The following is a 14,382-nucleotide window of genomic DNA, read 5'->3' as shown; positions in this document are numbered from 1 at the left end:
TGTCAGAGGGAACTAGAGTGTTTGGCTAGAGATAAGAAAACAAAAACTAAACCTAATTATTTTAAAGCTTCGATTTTCACTGAGCTTTCCTTTCATAAACAGTGTCACTTAATCTCTAAAGAAACCTTTAAAATGAGTCTCGCCATCATCGGCTCACAGGGATGGGGGGAGGGGGACCCCCCCCCCCCAGGAGGAACCAGACCCTGGAGCCCCAGCACTTCCGGAACACCTCGGGGCCAGCCCAGCCCAGAACCCACCCACGCCAGCCCCACGGATCCCCAGACGGGAGGCGAGAGGCAGCAGGAGACTCCTCCCCGGAAAGAACCATCCTACATCCCGTCTAAACGGCTGCCACGCGTCCTTTACGAGGCCAACTTGAAAACCACCAGTTACGTACGAATGATAGAAATGACCACGAAAAAGCACCAGAGAGCCTACACAACCACCCTCTTCTCAAACTGTGCCTTGTGATGCCAGAAAGGACTTGCGGGTCCGGGAGGTGGGCTCCCTGCCGGGCAGCCGCACTGGCACCTTGGCCTCTAGTCAGTCCAGACACCGTGGGCTTCGGAAGACCATCGTGATGAGCATGAAGAGAAGAGTCGCGGGCACAGAGGGAGAAACGGCACCGGACGGCAGAGCACGACCACACGGTACCACCAAGAGCCAACTCCGCCACGCCGGGGAACCTTCCCCACGCGAGCACACCTGCTGCCCTCAACCCACCCGTGCCGTCGGCCAGCCCCAGAATCCCGCAGCGGAACTGCTCCTAACTGGCTTTCGTTTCATCGCGGCTCACCAAACACAAGTCGAGTCGACTACTTCGGCAGCACACTGTTCTTCTTTGTTGGAGATCAAGGCCAATGTCACAGGCGCCCCTCTGCCCCACCTCTCCCGAGGCCAGTCCTGATGTCTTGGGCTGTGACGACCGAGGTGAATGCAGGGGCACTCCTGGGGGGTCCCCAGCCCACCACCGTCCTGCCCTCCTCACCACCAGCACCCACACGCCGGGCTGCCTTCTTTCCAACCCAGACCACCCTGCAGACAAAGAGGGACCGATCCCATGCCGACGTAAGAGACACCAAAGGCCCTATTTCCATCATGCCTCATCCGGCGCCAAGGAAATACCGCGGCCCGTCGAAGGGGCCGGCCAGGTCCACTTCGAAGGGGCCTGAGACAGGGATGGCCGCGAAGAAGGATGAAGGAGGTGTCTTTCCCGTCTGCTAGAAACACCACCACAACCGGTAACACACTTTGGGACAGTCTGGTGGAACACACTCACACCTGCCCAAGGCATGAAAAGCTAAACGGCCCAGAGTGTTCTTTCCACCCCCACCCCCGCCCCAAGGCGCTCGGTCAGGCCGGGGCTGCGGGAGAGCAGAGCCAGTTCTGGCGAGGAGGCCCGGGGGCAGGGCGGCCTAGCACGGAGCCCTTCCGCAACCAACTGCACAGGCTGGCACGGGCTGGCCTCGACCGTGGACGAAAAGGACCAGCGGCTCCTTGGGGCGCAGGACACGGGGCAGGGCACAGCCCGGCCACCACCGCCTCCCCAGAGGGGCCCACGAGGCCCGCCCGGCAGCGGCCTCCCGATCACGGGGGGGGGGGGGGGGGCTGGGCCAGCAAGTCGAAGGGCACCGTCCTTCAGAGGCCAGGCTGCCGGCCCGTTTCACGCTTCCCAGAGAGCGCCTGGCATTGGGCCCCAGGAGGCTGCGTGTGGCCCACTCACGCTCACCTCCGCCCGACACACGGCGCGCAGCGAGTCCAGGACGAAGCCCGCCCTGTCCGGCCCGAGACGAGCCGCGTGGCGACGTCAGCATCACAGGATACTTCCTCTCCCAAAGCAACGCGGAGGCCACAACGGGGCAGCAAAGCACTTACCGATTCCATAGCTGCAGGCGGCAAAGGCTGAAGAGGGCCGGGCAGCGAATAAATCCACAGCGGCGCCCGCGGCGCTGAGCGGACCCTGAAACAGAGCGCGGCGTCAGTGGCGTGGGCAAGGCCCCCCAGGCCCCTCTCAGGGGCACCGGCATTCCCTCTGCGACCACCTGCCTCCCTCTCCCGTGACCGCAGACGGGCCGCACGCTGCGAAAACGGGCGCTTGGCCCCCGCGTTCTGAGGGCCCTCCCCACGCACACCTCTGTTCTCAGGAACTGCTGGCAAGCGGCGCTCAGAAAGGCCAAGTTCAGTCCCCCCCCCCCCCCCCCGAGCACCCGAATGCTGCCCCCAGAAACAGGGCGTCGGGCCTGGGGCCCTCAAAGGTCCGGCCAGAGATGCTCTCCTCAGAGTCTGCTGGAAATCTCACAATTACGACGCCTCTGTCGAGTTACCATCATGCATCCTCTGAGGACTTCCTGTCACGCTCAGAATAACACCTAAACGCCCCCACGGCCACCCCTGCAGCCCCCCCGCCACCTGGAGGCCCCCTCGGCACTGCCCACGCTGCCTGCCGCTCTCAGTCTGTGCTCCCCCGTCCCTCTCAAGGGGACAGTCCTGGCCACCCTACACCCACTGCCCCCCTCCATCTAGCTAGGGACCTCCGCTCAGATCACACATGGCCCACGTGGTTCCAGGTCGGAGCCGTGTTCCCACCTCCTCCCAGCACAGCACAGGACACTCGGGAACAGGGGGAGCCCCCCGAGGGACGTCCCTGGGACGGAGTACAGCCGGGCTGCTGAACGTGGCCTCCTGGGCAGTGCGGCACAGGCCCGCGATGTGCCAGCAGAGGAGCCCTGCCACGCGCCCCCCTCTGCGCCTGCCCTGCGGGCACCACGCTCCTGACACCGGCAAAGCCCCAACGCCCAAGGAGAAAGGGCTCCAAGGGGCACGGGGAGCACCCTGGCATCTTCGAAAGCACATGAAACCTTATCTATGTGACGTACACGAATACGGTAAAACATCAGTGAAAACCCAACAGTTATAAATCTCAAAATAACGGTTCCTCCTGGGAGTGGGGTGCGGTGGCCCCCAACTGGGGAAGCACCTCCAGAAGCCGGCAGTGCTGGTGACGCCGGCTGCCTAGAACCCGGTCCTCACATCTGCACCACGACAAGCCCTACAGCTCACACCCGGGGCAGAACACCCTCCCCAGCTCCGGCAGTGACGGGCTGCAGGCCCTCGTCCCCTCCACGCACTGCTCCCTGGACTGCGTGACTGGTCACCGCTTCATTTTGTGATGGACTGAGAAAATGTATTTCTGGAGCTCCCATCGTGGCTCAGTGGTTAACGAATCCAACTAGGAGCCGTGAGGTTGTGGGATCGATCCCTGACCTCGTTCAGTGGGTTAAGGATCCTGTCTTGACGTGAGCTGTGGTGCAGGTGGCAGATTCGGCTCAGATCTGGCATTGCTGTGGCTGTGGCGTAGGCCGGTGGCTACAGCTCCGATTCAACCCCTTGCCTGGGAACCTCCATATGCCGAGGGTGTGGCCCTAGAAAAAACAAAAACGAAACAAACAAAAAAGACAAGACAAAAGAAAAAATGCATTTCTATCCCTCAAAACTAGGAGTCCAAAGGTACACCGACAACTAAAAACATTTTTTCATTCATCAAATATTTTTACATTCAAAACAAAGCAATTCCAACTATTCGAAGATAAACCCAAAATCTAGTATCAAAAAAGAGCAAAAAGCACAGTACACAATTTTCCAAAATTCCGATAAAACAGCTTCTACTGAGAATCCTCTCAAACGAAGCACATGCCAGAAACCAGGAAATCAAGGCACCACCTGCCCCACCATGTGGACACAGTGTGATGAGAGAGGGTCACACGTGGCACAGTGACAGACACTGGACCCTCTGAGAGCTCGCGTGCACAGCACAGCACAGCAGCAGTAAGCAACCGAGGAGACGCAGCTCCATCCACACCCATGTCCCCACAACCCAGTCTCCAAACACGGCTGTGCAGCATCAGGGGACCTGCGGGCCACCAGGCAGTGGGGGGGCTTGCAGACGGCGGCGCCCCGGCCTGCGCTCCTGTCCCAGAAGACCTAAGGGTCCGCCCTGTGTGTACAGGTGTGTAGGTGTATTCTGCAAAGATGGATTAAGACGGCCCTGTCCTTAGATTCCTGGTACGTGATTTTTCGGGGCTGACGTCAGCATTCAGGACTGACCACCACCACACGCAGAAGAGCAGCTTCTCACCACACTTTGGTTTCACTGAAAAGCAGTCAGTCAGTCACTAAGCTTTTAACTTCTCCTAGTTTATGACGAAAAGGAAAGCAGCAAACGGTAACAGTTAGGATTCCGTTTGGAATGAAACCCGAGTTTCTCAAACCCAGCGCTGCCACCTGGGCCCACCAGGGTGCAAGGAGCACCTCCCCACACTGGGACAGCAGAAAGTCTCTGCACACTGTCACAAGTCCCCTGAAGGGCAAAATCATGTGGAGAGAGAACCAGTGCTCTAATCCAACTGGTATTTTACAAATAAGGAAACTAGGCCCAAGTTAGGAAAAGTGAGGTGTAAAAGAATTTAAAAAAAAAATTTAGGTCTTCGGGAGATCCCGCTGTGGCGCAGCAGAAACGAATCCAACTAGGAACCATGAGGTTGCGGGTTCGATCAATGGCCTCACTCAGTGGGTTAAGGACCCGGCAATGCTACAAGCTGCAGTGGAGCTTGTGTGGATTCGGCTGGGCTCTGGGGGCGCTGTGGTGGAGGCTGGCATCTGCAGCTCCAATTAGACCCCTAGCCTGGGAACCTCCATGTGCCACAGGTGCGGCCATAAAAAGACAAAAGACAAGACAAAGTCTTCAATTACCGGAGGTCACGCAGGGAATTAAATCAAGTTGAAAACAAAACCCAGGTCTTCTGGGAGGGAGTTCCCACTGTGGCGCCAGGGGATCTCAGCGGCTCTCCAGAGCACTGAGTTCGATCCCCGGCCTGGCACAGTGGGTTTAGCATCCAACACTGTTGCCGCAGCTGCAGTGTCAGGTTGCAACTGTGGCTCAGATCTGATTCCTAGGCCAGGAACTCCATATGCCTCACAGCGGCCAAAAAAACACCAGGCCTTCTAAAGGTCTTTTCACCTTAAGGAAAAGTACTTAGTAACTGACTCAATTATTCCTGGAAGACAATACAAATTAAGAGTCTCTAAAATACACCTTTTGACAGAGTAACCCCACTTCTGGGGAAAGCATGTTGAAGAAACATCCTAAGATACGAAAGAGCCTCGAGTGGCAGACATGTTCGTATCCATGTCACCACCGCCACGACGGGCAAGCCACAGGCTCAACAAGAAAGAGCAGACTCAATGTCCCACTGCCAGGGCCTCTGGCTCCCGCCCAGAGGCCGTGGGGACGTGGGCCCCGAGGCGAGCGGCATCCAGCAGGCTGGGGTGGCCAGCGAGGAGCTGCGGGGACTCGGCAGTGGACAGCACGGCCGGGGGGCTGGGCCGCCTCTCCAAGAAGCCACAGAAAGGTTCCGGAAGACGCGCAGCGGGACCAGCAAGAAGCCCAGGACGGCCACAGCAAGGGCCGAGGAGGTGCAACCCGCATGAGGAAGACGACGCGCCCTTCCGAGACAAACAAGGAAATGTGTGCACACTGGCGTGGTCGCCTCTGGATGGAGGGGCGTGTGTGACGCAAGGCTTAACCTTTCTACTCACCCCATCTCACCAGGTCCTCCAAGGAGGAGCTCTGCCCGAGCCCTGGCGATGCCGGGACGGTGCGGCAGTACCAGATCCTTCAACCCACTGTACCAGGCTGGGATGGGAACCTGCCCCTCTGAAGCGCCCTGAGCCGCTGCAGTTGGATCCCTAACCTGCCACAGCAGGGGCAGGAAAAAACTTAGTTACCGGAAGTTCTGCCCTGGTGCAGCAGGTTAGGGATCCAACTGCAGCGACTCAGGGCGCTTCAGAAGTGCGGGTTCCCATCCCAGCCTGGTACAGTGGGTTAAAGGATCCGGTACTGCCACACCATCCCGGCATCGCCAGGGCTCGGGTTCAATCCCTGGTCCAGCAACTTCCACATGCTGCTGGTATGGCCATAGAAATAAATATTTTAAAAAATTTTTTTTAGTTGTGAAGAAACAGCCCAACCTCATCTCACTTGTGCACAAACTGACACCGAAGCGCTGCCTCCCTCCCTCGGCTTCCGCCCAGGCTCTCTCCACGGCACGTCCCCGGCCGTAGCACACTCTGCGCCCAGCACGCTCTGTCCCCAGCACAGAGCCACCTCCTTGCGAGGACCCCTGAGGGTCGGGGGAGGACCAAAATGTCACCAGGGACAGTCGGTCTCTTCTCCTCCAACGTGTTCTGGAAGACTGTACTTGGACAGCTGTTTAATATTAAATTCACTTCCATTTTTATTCATCTAATCCTAGAACTGCTAAGCCTGGTTTCTGACTCGGTTCCCAAGCACTGAGCCCAGCTCTGGCCTCCCTCATGCCCTGCGCCACCATCTTTCAAAGTGCCCCAAATGCCAGGAATCCAAATTCGCCAAAGTCTGGCCTTGCTACACTGGCCTTAGCCCACAGATCTTAAAACAGAGACCCTTTTTTCAATCCCATCTCACATGGAACTACAGTTCTCATGAGCAGAAGCCAGCGTCAAGACAAGACTACCGTGGGAGCCCCGTGCAGGGAGGTATGCCACACACACACCAGGTGACACAGCAGCATGAGCACCCCGGGTCCGGGCGGCGCTCGCACCCAGAGGCTGCAGGCCGACTCCCGCGTTTCCTTCCCCGCTTCCCGCAGACGTGCTGGCGAGGGTCAGTTCCCTCTCGGGAAGCTGTGTGCAGAGGAGCTCGGGGCCAGAGCTGTGGCCCTCCTGTCACTAAGTCCAGATACAAGCAGGAGGTGGTGACACATTTCCAGGTCTGCACGGAAACTGGCTAAGGCACCACGTCCACACGCAGAGTAGAGCACCAGGGCCTCTGGTGCCAGTCTGAGCCTCTGGACAGGACCATCTGGGGAGGTCAAAAACAGTCCAATTATTTCCACGGAATGTTCGGAGCAGTTTTATTCCCAATTCCCCAAAACTGGAAGCAGTGCAGAGATGTGCTTCAACGGGGGACGGTAAATGAACTGTGGTCCGTGGCGTCAGGAGGCAGCGCTCAGCAGCAAAAAGGAAAGGCTACCAGTGTGGCCACAGGTCAGGGGGACTCCAGGGCCCGCAGGAGCCAATCCCGGAAGATTACACCTTCAAGGATTCCACGCACGTGGCAAGATTTTAGAAGGGCAGGCTAGGTGGCTGCCAGGGTTAAGTTAGAAAGGCTCGCTAGGTGGCTGCCAGGGTTAAGGTTAGAAATGCAGGCTGGGTGGCTGCGAGGGTGAAGGTTAGAAGGGCAGGCTGGGTGGCTGCGAGGGTGAAGGTTAGAAGGGCGAGGAGACAAAGCAGAAAGGAGGTGGGTGTGGTTGAGGAAGTGCAGACAGGAACAGCCCTCGTGGAGCTGGTGGACACAGGGCAACACAGGGCAAGACCTGCCCCTCCTAAGATTCCAGGGCTGTACCCGTGTCCACACCCTGTGCATTTTTACAAAGTGTCACCAATGCAAGAAACTGAGCAAAGTACCCAGGGGGTCTCTCAGTAGTATTTCCTACAACATGTGAATCCACAATCTCAACTTAAAAAAAAAAAAAAAGGTCTAATGTTGGCAGCTTCCCATGGTTTAGCCTGAACCCCCCCAACAATACCTGAGGCAGGCGACACTGTTACCCCCACTCTGCGCCTGAGACCTCCAAGCCCCCGCGGAGGTGTGCAGCCTGGCCAAGTGCTCTGTTGAGCGGCGGGCCGGGACTCAGACCCAGGCCGACCCCAGAGCCCACACAACCACCGCCTCCCAGAATATGGACAGGAAAACTCACGTGTCCATGTGGGTCTCACCGTGGCTTTAAAAACCACCCTAAAATGCAGCCAAGAGGCCCCAGGGCACTGCGTGAAAAACAGCAGGGAGCCATGCCCCACTGTGTCCCCAGCCACAGAAAGACAGGGCCTGCAGGGCACAGGGCCCCCGTCTGGAGGTACCCAGAGTACGCAGCTCAAAACCTCGCTCTGCTGTGGGGGGCGGGGGGGCTGGTCAGACCATCGCCCTGACCTTCCGTTGCTGTTTCAGGAGGGGCACTGTCACCGTGTGGGAGTGTGACGGAATGAGAGGGAACAGGTGCGGAGACAGTGTCCAGAGCCAAGGCCGGTGGGAAAGAAGCTGGACAACTCCCCTCTTCAACTCCAATGCTCCTTCTTCACCACAGGACAACGCAAACAAGAAGCAGAAAAACTGGTTCTCCTGTGGCTCAGTGGGTTATGGATCTGGCATTGTCACTGCTATGGCGCGGGTTCAATCCCTGGCCCAGGAACTTATTCATGCCACAGGTGCAGCCAAAAAAAAAAAAAAAAAGAAAGAAAAAAAATTAATGTTTTGATTTTAAAAGATTAATTCTAAATAATTTTTAAAAAATAGGGGGGGGGGGTCTTTCTGCCTTTTCTAGGGCCGCACCTGTGGCATATGGAGGTTCCCAGGTTAGGGGTCGAATCAGACCTGCAGCTGCCCGCCTACACCAGAGCCACAGCAAGGTGGGATCCGAGCCACGTCTGCAACCTACACCACAGCTCACAGCAACACCAGATCCTTAACCCACTGAGCAAGGCCAGGAATTGAACCCGCAACCTCACGGTTCCTAGTCGGATTCATTAACCACCGCGCCACAACGGAACTCCCTAAAAAGATTAATTTTAAATGATAATTCTCTCTTGCCGCAGCACAGAGGCAGGAGGGCATGGGGGCAGGGAGCCTGAGGCCCCAGGGCAGAGGGCCTCCCCCGCCCTGGCCCGGCCCCCAGAACCTGGGAAGGGTGGCCTTTTACACCTCTGGACGCACAGCAGCAAGGGAAACACTGCCGGCGCGAAACCAGGAAACTGCTGAAGACAGGGTGAAACGCCTAGGGTCAAAGCAGGGAAAGACACCAGGCAAAGACAGTGGGAAAAGGCCCTAGACAGGGAGGGCGGCAGTGCTGGCCCTGCAAAGCACTGGGGACACTGACAGCCGGACTCTGGGTCAGGAAGCCCCCGGTTCCCTCTCCCCGCTCACACCTCAAAGCGCACGGAGGACAGCGGCGCAGACGGCCGCCCTGGAGGACAGGACGGAAGGCGGCGTCTCTGCAGGGCCCAGTCAGACCACAGGTCGCCAGTCTCGCCAGCACAGAGCGACTCAGCGCTCCCGGTCAGCACGAGGCTCAGAGGACAACACTCCAGAGAAAGCAGGACAGCTGTCACCTGCCACCAGGGCGCGCCCCAAATCCCAGCCGCTGAGGACCAGGGTCTGGCATCAGGTCAGCTCACAGGAATCGGGGTTGCGGCCACCCCACTGCAGCCGGGTCAGCGATCCTGTATCTTCTCAGCCTCTCACAACTCTCTTCTGTCCTAGTCCCACAAAAGGCCTCATCCGAGGACAAGAGCCCACCCCGTGAGGTCACTGTTTGCAGGCCACACGCACGTTCACACGAAGCACTAACAGAAGCCCAGCGCCCAGCCCTCAGGGACACAGGCGGGAAGCCACAACCTACCTCGGCGGGACACAACTAACGCTGGAACTAAACCGGGTTGTCCAGCTAGAAACCTCACCTCTCAAAAACACAGGAGGAGGTCCCATCGTGGCTCAGCAGTAGGCCGGCAGCTGTAGCTCCAATTCGACCCCTAGCTGGGAACCTCCAAGTGCCGTGGGTGTGACCCTAACAAGCAAAAAAAAACCAAAAAGGGATACAGGAGTTCCCGCCGTGGTGCACATGATCAGCAGCAGCATCTCAGGACCGCTGGGACACAGGTTCCATCCCCAGCCCAGCACAGTGAGTTAAAAGAGCTGGTGTTGCTGCAAGCACAGCTCAGATCTGTTCCCTGGCCAGGAACTCAATACACCTGCCATGGAGTGGCCAAAAAAGAAAAAAAGAAAAATGAATACAAACCCCCTAAAAGAATCTACAAGAAACAATGAGAACCGGTAAGCGAGCCCAGCCCGACAAGACTGCAGGTCACAAGACTAGCGGCCGCAGTCGGCTGTACTTGTACACACCAGCAGCGAGCTCTCCCAAAGGGAAATTAAGACGGGGCTGCACCAAAAGGCACACAACGCCCAGAAGTGGATTTAACCAAAGAGGTACAAGCCTTGCACAATGAAATCCCCCAAAACATCCCCACGGAAATTCAAGACGACCCAGGTGGGTGGGAGAGCCTGCGCTTCTGAGTGGGGGCAAGGCTGCCCAGTCATCCCCCCCGTGTCCCCCCCGCCAGAGACGCACGGCTGCGACACAGCTGCAGCTGCAGCTGCCTTTCCCCAAACTGGCGAGGGCCCTAGACCATCGCGTAGACTGTCACAGAGGCCGTCCTTTAAACATTTCACACGGGGGCCTGTCCAAAATGAGCTGTGTGACAGCTCCCAGCTCAGAAGGCCAGGATTGAGCTGCTCCTCCCTCCACACGGGAGCACAGCATCCCACCCACAGCTCTGCTCCACGGGCGCTCAGCACCCAGGACAAGCCACCCACCCTGGGGCTCCAGCAGCCCCTGCTACACCCCAGCACCAGCGCTCCAGGGCGGAGCTCCTGCTCAAGGCCCAAGTCCAGGGCATCAGAGACACAGCCAGAGTCTGCGGTCCCACCGAGGAGACCACGCGTCCCCACCCAGAGGCCTTCGGCAAGCGCCACAGCCCGAGCCAGCTCCGGCTTCCCACCCCGCCCCTCCCCACTCCCGCCTCAGCCAGTCGGGCTACCCCCACGTCACCCTCCCCACCCCCGTGTTTCACGGGCAGCGGAGAGGGGGCAGAGCCAGCCCAGCCCACCTCTGTGCACACCTCATGCCTGCCCACAGCACTCACAGGGCTTCGAGTGTGTTTGCCCGTGTTCTTCCAACACCAGACCCGCCCACACGAGAGCCATCACAGGAAAAGGCTCACTCCCTCCTCCACGGGAGGCACCCCAACGTCTCCTGCTGGACCCCAGTTGCTGGAGGTGCTTGATGTGAAGGTGGGTGCGCCTCCTGGAGCTGATTTCATGGCCCCTCCGCACGACAACCCTGCTGCAAAGCCCCAGGACACGGGCAAGGATGGTGCAGTCCCCGCTGAACTCACAGGAGCTGCCCCTTGCCCAGTGCAGCCCCGGGCAAGCTCCTGCTCAACCCTCAGCAGCACACTCAGGCCTCACCCCCTTCCTAACCCCAGCACCATCTCCCAGGCCTTCCAGAGGGACGGGCACAGCTTTCTGCTTCACACCCTGCTCCCGCCTGGCTGCACAGCAGGTGCTGTGTCCATCTCCCAGGCTGCATCCTGGGCTCAGAAGCCCTCTCCACCTACCTAGCCTGTGACCATGAGCCCCAGCTGAGTGGCCGTGCCTGGTCGGCTCCGGGCAATGACCCAAGACTGCTGACGCCACATACTATCCCTCGGGCCCCCTGGTGCCACCTCAGCTCCAAATCAGAATGTTTCCGTGAACAGTGTCCACGTCCTTCTCTGCAGATGGCAGGCAGCTCCCCTGACTGTTCGCCAGGTCACCAGCGCCTGCCTCCTCCCCTTCACCGCCACCCATAAAACCTCCAAGCTAAAAGCATTACAGGTGCAGGAGAAGAACAGTTCACTAGGCCCGATTCGAGCAAGAGTGAGACAGGTGCATCGCCCTCGGAGGGCAGGGGGGCTGGTGTGGGGAGGGAGGCGCCGAACTACAAACCCCCTGCTTCAGCCACGGGGGTGGGGACAGGCCACAGTACCCAGCAGGACTTTCAGCTCTGCCCGCCGCCCGATCGGCTCCACCCTCTAGAGAGCCCCAAGACACAGCACCCGTACGCCACACCCCCACCCCTCCCAAGAGGCTCTGCCCGCCTGTGTGCCCGGGGCTGAGAATGTAAACCTGTTTTGTCTTTTTCTTCCTTAACCCACTGAGCGAGGCCAGGGGCTGAACTGCATCCTCAGAGACAACGCTGAGTTCCTACCCTGCTGAACCACAACGGGAACTCCTAAAACTGGGCTTTTTTAAAGCTTTCAAAGCAAATCTAACAAATGATCCCTCCTCTACGCCCCCTTTCTCACCCAAACCCCCAATTACGAGACTGTGGAAACGATTCCAGACAGCACTGTTTCTCAGCCCGAGAGTGAGTCCCACTCTTCCCTCTAAACCAAGTCAGAGAGGCCTCACTGGAGAAAGACCACAGACACGACAAGATTCCACGAGAGGCCTTTCGGCCAGGAGCACAGGCCGTGAGAGCCCCGCCGGGCCAGAGTCCAGTGAGCGCCCCCGCACAGGCTGCCCTGAGACAGGGGTCACCCGCAGCCCCGCTCAACATGGAGACACAAGGACACTGGTCCAGCAACCGGGCCCTAGCCCAGCTACTCAGCCAACCGAAAGCCTACCAGCCCTGACACTACAGGGCACGACCCATGTCTCCCGGAGCCCAGACGTGCATTGAGAGGCCAGATCCAAACCTCATTCGTTCCCAGGGTGCAAGGAGATGGGCCAATCAGACTGGCCATGCCACACACCAGAGGACCTGGGACTCAAACGCAGGTGACCCCCAGGCCTGGGGTGAGGGAGCGTGCGACGAGCAAACTCTGGCTACGCTCCGGGCGTGGGAAGATTGCGCAAACACACCCACCAGCACGGCAACCCCGGGCTGAAGTGCAAGTGCCAGGGCAGAAGGGCTGCAGGGCGGAGGGCAGGCTCGTCAGCAGGTGTGCCCAGGGCCCTGGTGACTCACCCTGGAGACGCCACCCACCCCCAACCCGCGATGGCCGTCTGTGTTCCGTGTGTCAGCAGAAGGTCCTTTCGCCTCCAGGTTCTGTATGTGACCCAACATGCTGGCAGGCCTGCCTCTAAGTCACTCAAATCTCCAGAACAACTCCGTTCCAGAGACAGTGTTAAAGCGGCCCTTTTTGCTGCCAAGCAGGGAGACGCTGGCACATCCACCCAGGTTCCCCCAGCCTCACAGGAGATCCCTGGCCCCCGCAAGCAAAGCACATCTCCATTCAGAGATGCGGAGTAAAACATTCTATCACGACAAAACCCCAGGTTACTTTCCTGGTAGACAGCCTCCCGCCAGGAGACGGTCCAGAACCCAAGACACACTGTTTCCTAACGAGCACCACGCAGGCCCGCAGAAAAGGACACGCTGGGTGACGCTCAGCAAGAAGGGGGCTCCAGCTGTGGGGGGCGGGGTCAGCAGCTCAGATCCAGCCGCGCTCAGAGGCCCTTAAACCGACCCTCGGAGTGAAATGCAGGACAACAACATGCAGAAAACCTACCAACTCAGACGGCACGCTTTCCAACAGTAATTTAATTATCTTAAACTATTACCAGAGTGACCTGGCCAATTATCAGGTGAGACATCCCGAAGAAAGGTTAGATAATGGTCCTCCTTGAAAAGAAGTTACGTTTCACTCTTCGAGAGACTGACTTGCTTCCCTCTAAGTAAATAAAATTCTGAATTTAATATATATTTATCAACAGTATCTTTCAAAAGACTGGGGGGTAGTTTCATTTAAACGGAAGATGGCCAGAGCTGATGAGCTCAGCATAACTTGTCCCCAATCTCCTAAAAGGTGACACGCGAGAAAGGAGCATCGAAAAGAAAAGTAACACCCACCCAAGTCTCATCTGCTAAGTATGCTACCGTTTTCAAAACAGTGAAATAAGCTAAGTGAGATTCCTTGAGAAGCAGCCCAAAGTGAAAAACAAAGGACCAGTGCTGTCTCTAAACTAAGATGCGATGTCCAGGAGTTCCCACTGGGGCACAGTAGGTTAAAAGCCCTGCGTTGCCACAGCGGTGGCGCAGGTTGCAGCTGCCGCTCAGATTCAACCCCTGACCCAGGAACTTCCACATGCCGCCCATTTATAGACTGGGGGGCGGTGGGACACCCAACTCTCACTCCGTGAATCAGAAGTGACACTGATTCACCTCCTGACAGAATAAGAGAGAAGAGCCACACGAAGTCTTCAATTACACACCACACTGGAGCCCTGATTGCCAAGAGGCCTGGTTTCCTCCCCCAGGAGCAGGATCCAGGGCCCAGGAGGAGGCCCTCCTCCCAGCACGTCCTCTCTCCCCCACGCCCAACCTCGCCCTGGGTGGGCCACAGGCTCCCCTGCCTGCCGCCCACGTCACCTTCGAGCCAGCAGCCCCTCAAGCCTCCTGTTTCAAGCCTGTCATCTCCCGGAGGCCCCAGCCCTGCTGCACACCTCCACCGGCTTTGCAAACACAGAGCCTCCTGGCCTGCGGGCCTCGCTGCCACGGCTCCACTGCTCCTGACGCCCCGGGAGCGCCAGCGTGTGGCCCTTCCTGCCGGTCGCCTTCCAACATGCCTTCATGCTGGAGCCACGGTCCACGGTCCTGCAGCTCCATGGGGGCGACGTCTGCAAGGGCAGACCACCAACCCCAGGGTCTGACGGCCGTCATGCAAATTCTGACCCTGCCACTGTAC

The 14,382-nt window shown here is 58.4% G+C and overlaps 1 protein-coding gene across 6 annotated transcripts in view; it reads right to left on the bottom strand.

Annotated features, from left to right (window-relative positions):
* ANKRD11 (ankyrin repeat domain containing 11) overlaps positions 1-14,382 on the bottom strand; it is a 155,566-nt gene that overhangs the window by 90,823 nt on the left and 50,361 nt on the right. For 5 of the 6 annotated variants that reach the window (XM_047789093.1, XM_047789094.1, XM_047789095.1 and 2 more), the window contains exon 2: positions 1,876-1,960. The exons of the other annotated variant lie outside the window; for it this stretch is intronic. The gene's annotated coding sequence lies outside the window, so the exon portion shown is untranslated. The remainder of the gene's footprint in view (positions 1-1,875; positions 1,961-14,382) is intronic. 6 annotated transcript variants of the gene reach the window in all.

Source organism: Phacochoerus africanus, chromosome 8, assembly GCF_016906955.1.
Source record: "Phacochoerus africanus isolate WHEZ1 chromosome 8, ROS_Pafr_v1, whole genome shotgun sequence".
Lineage (NCBI taxonomy): Eukaryota > Metazoa > Chordata > Mammalia > Artiodactyla > Suidae > Phacochoerus > Phacochoerus africanus.
Note: the sequence above shows the minus strand (reverse complement) of the source record. Positions and strands in the feature narration are given on the sequence as shown.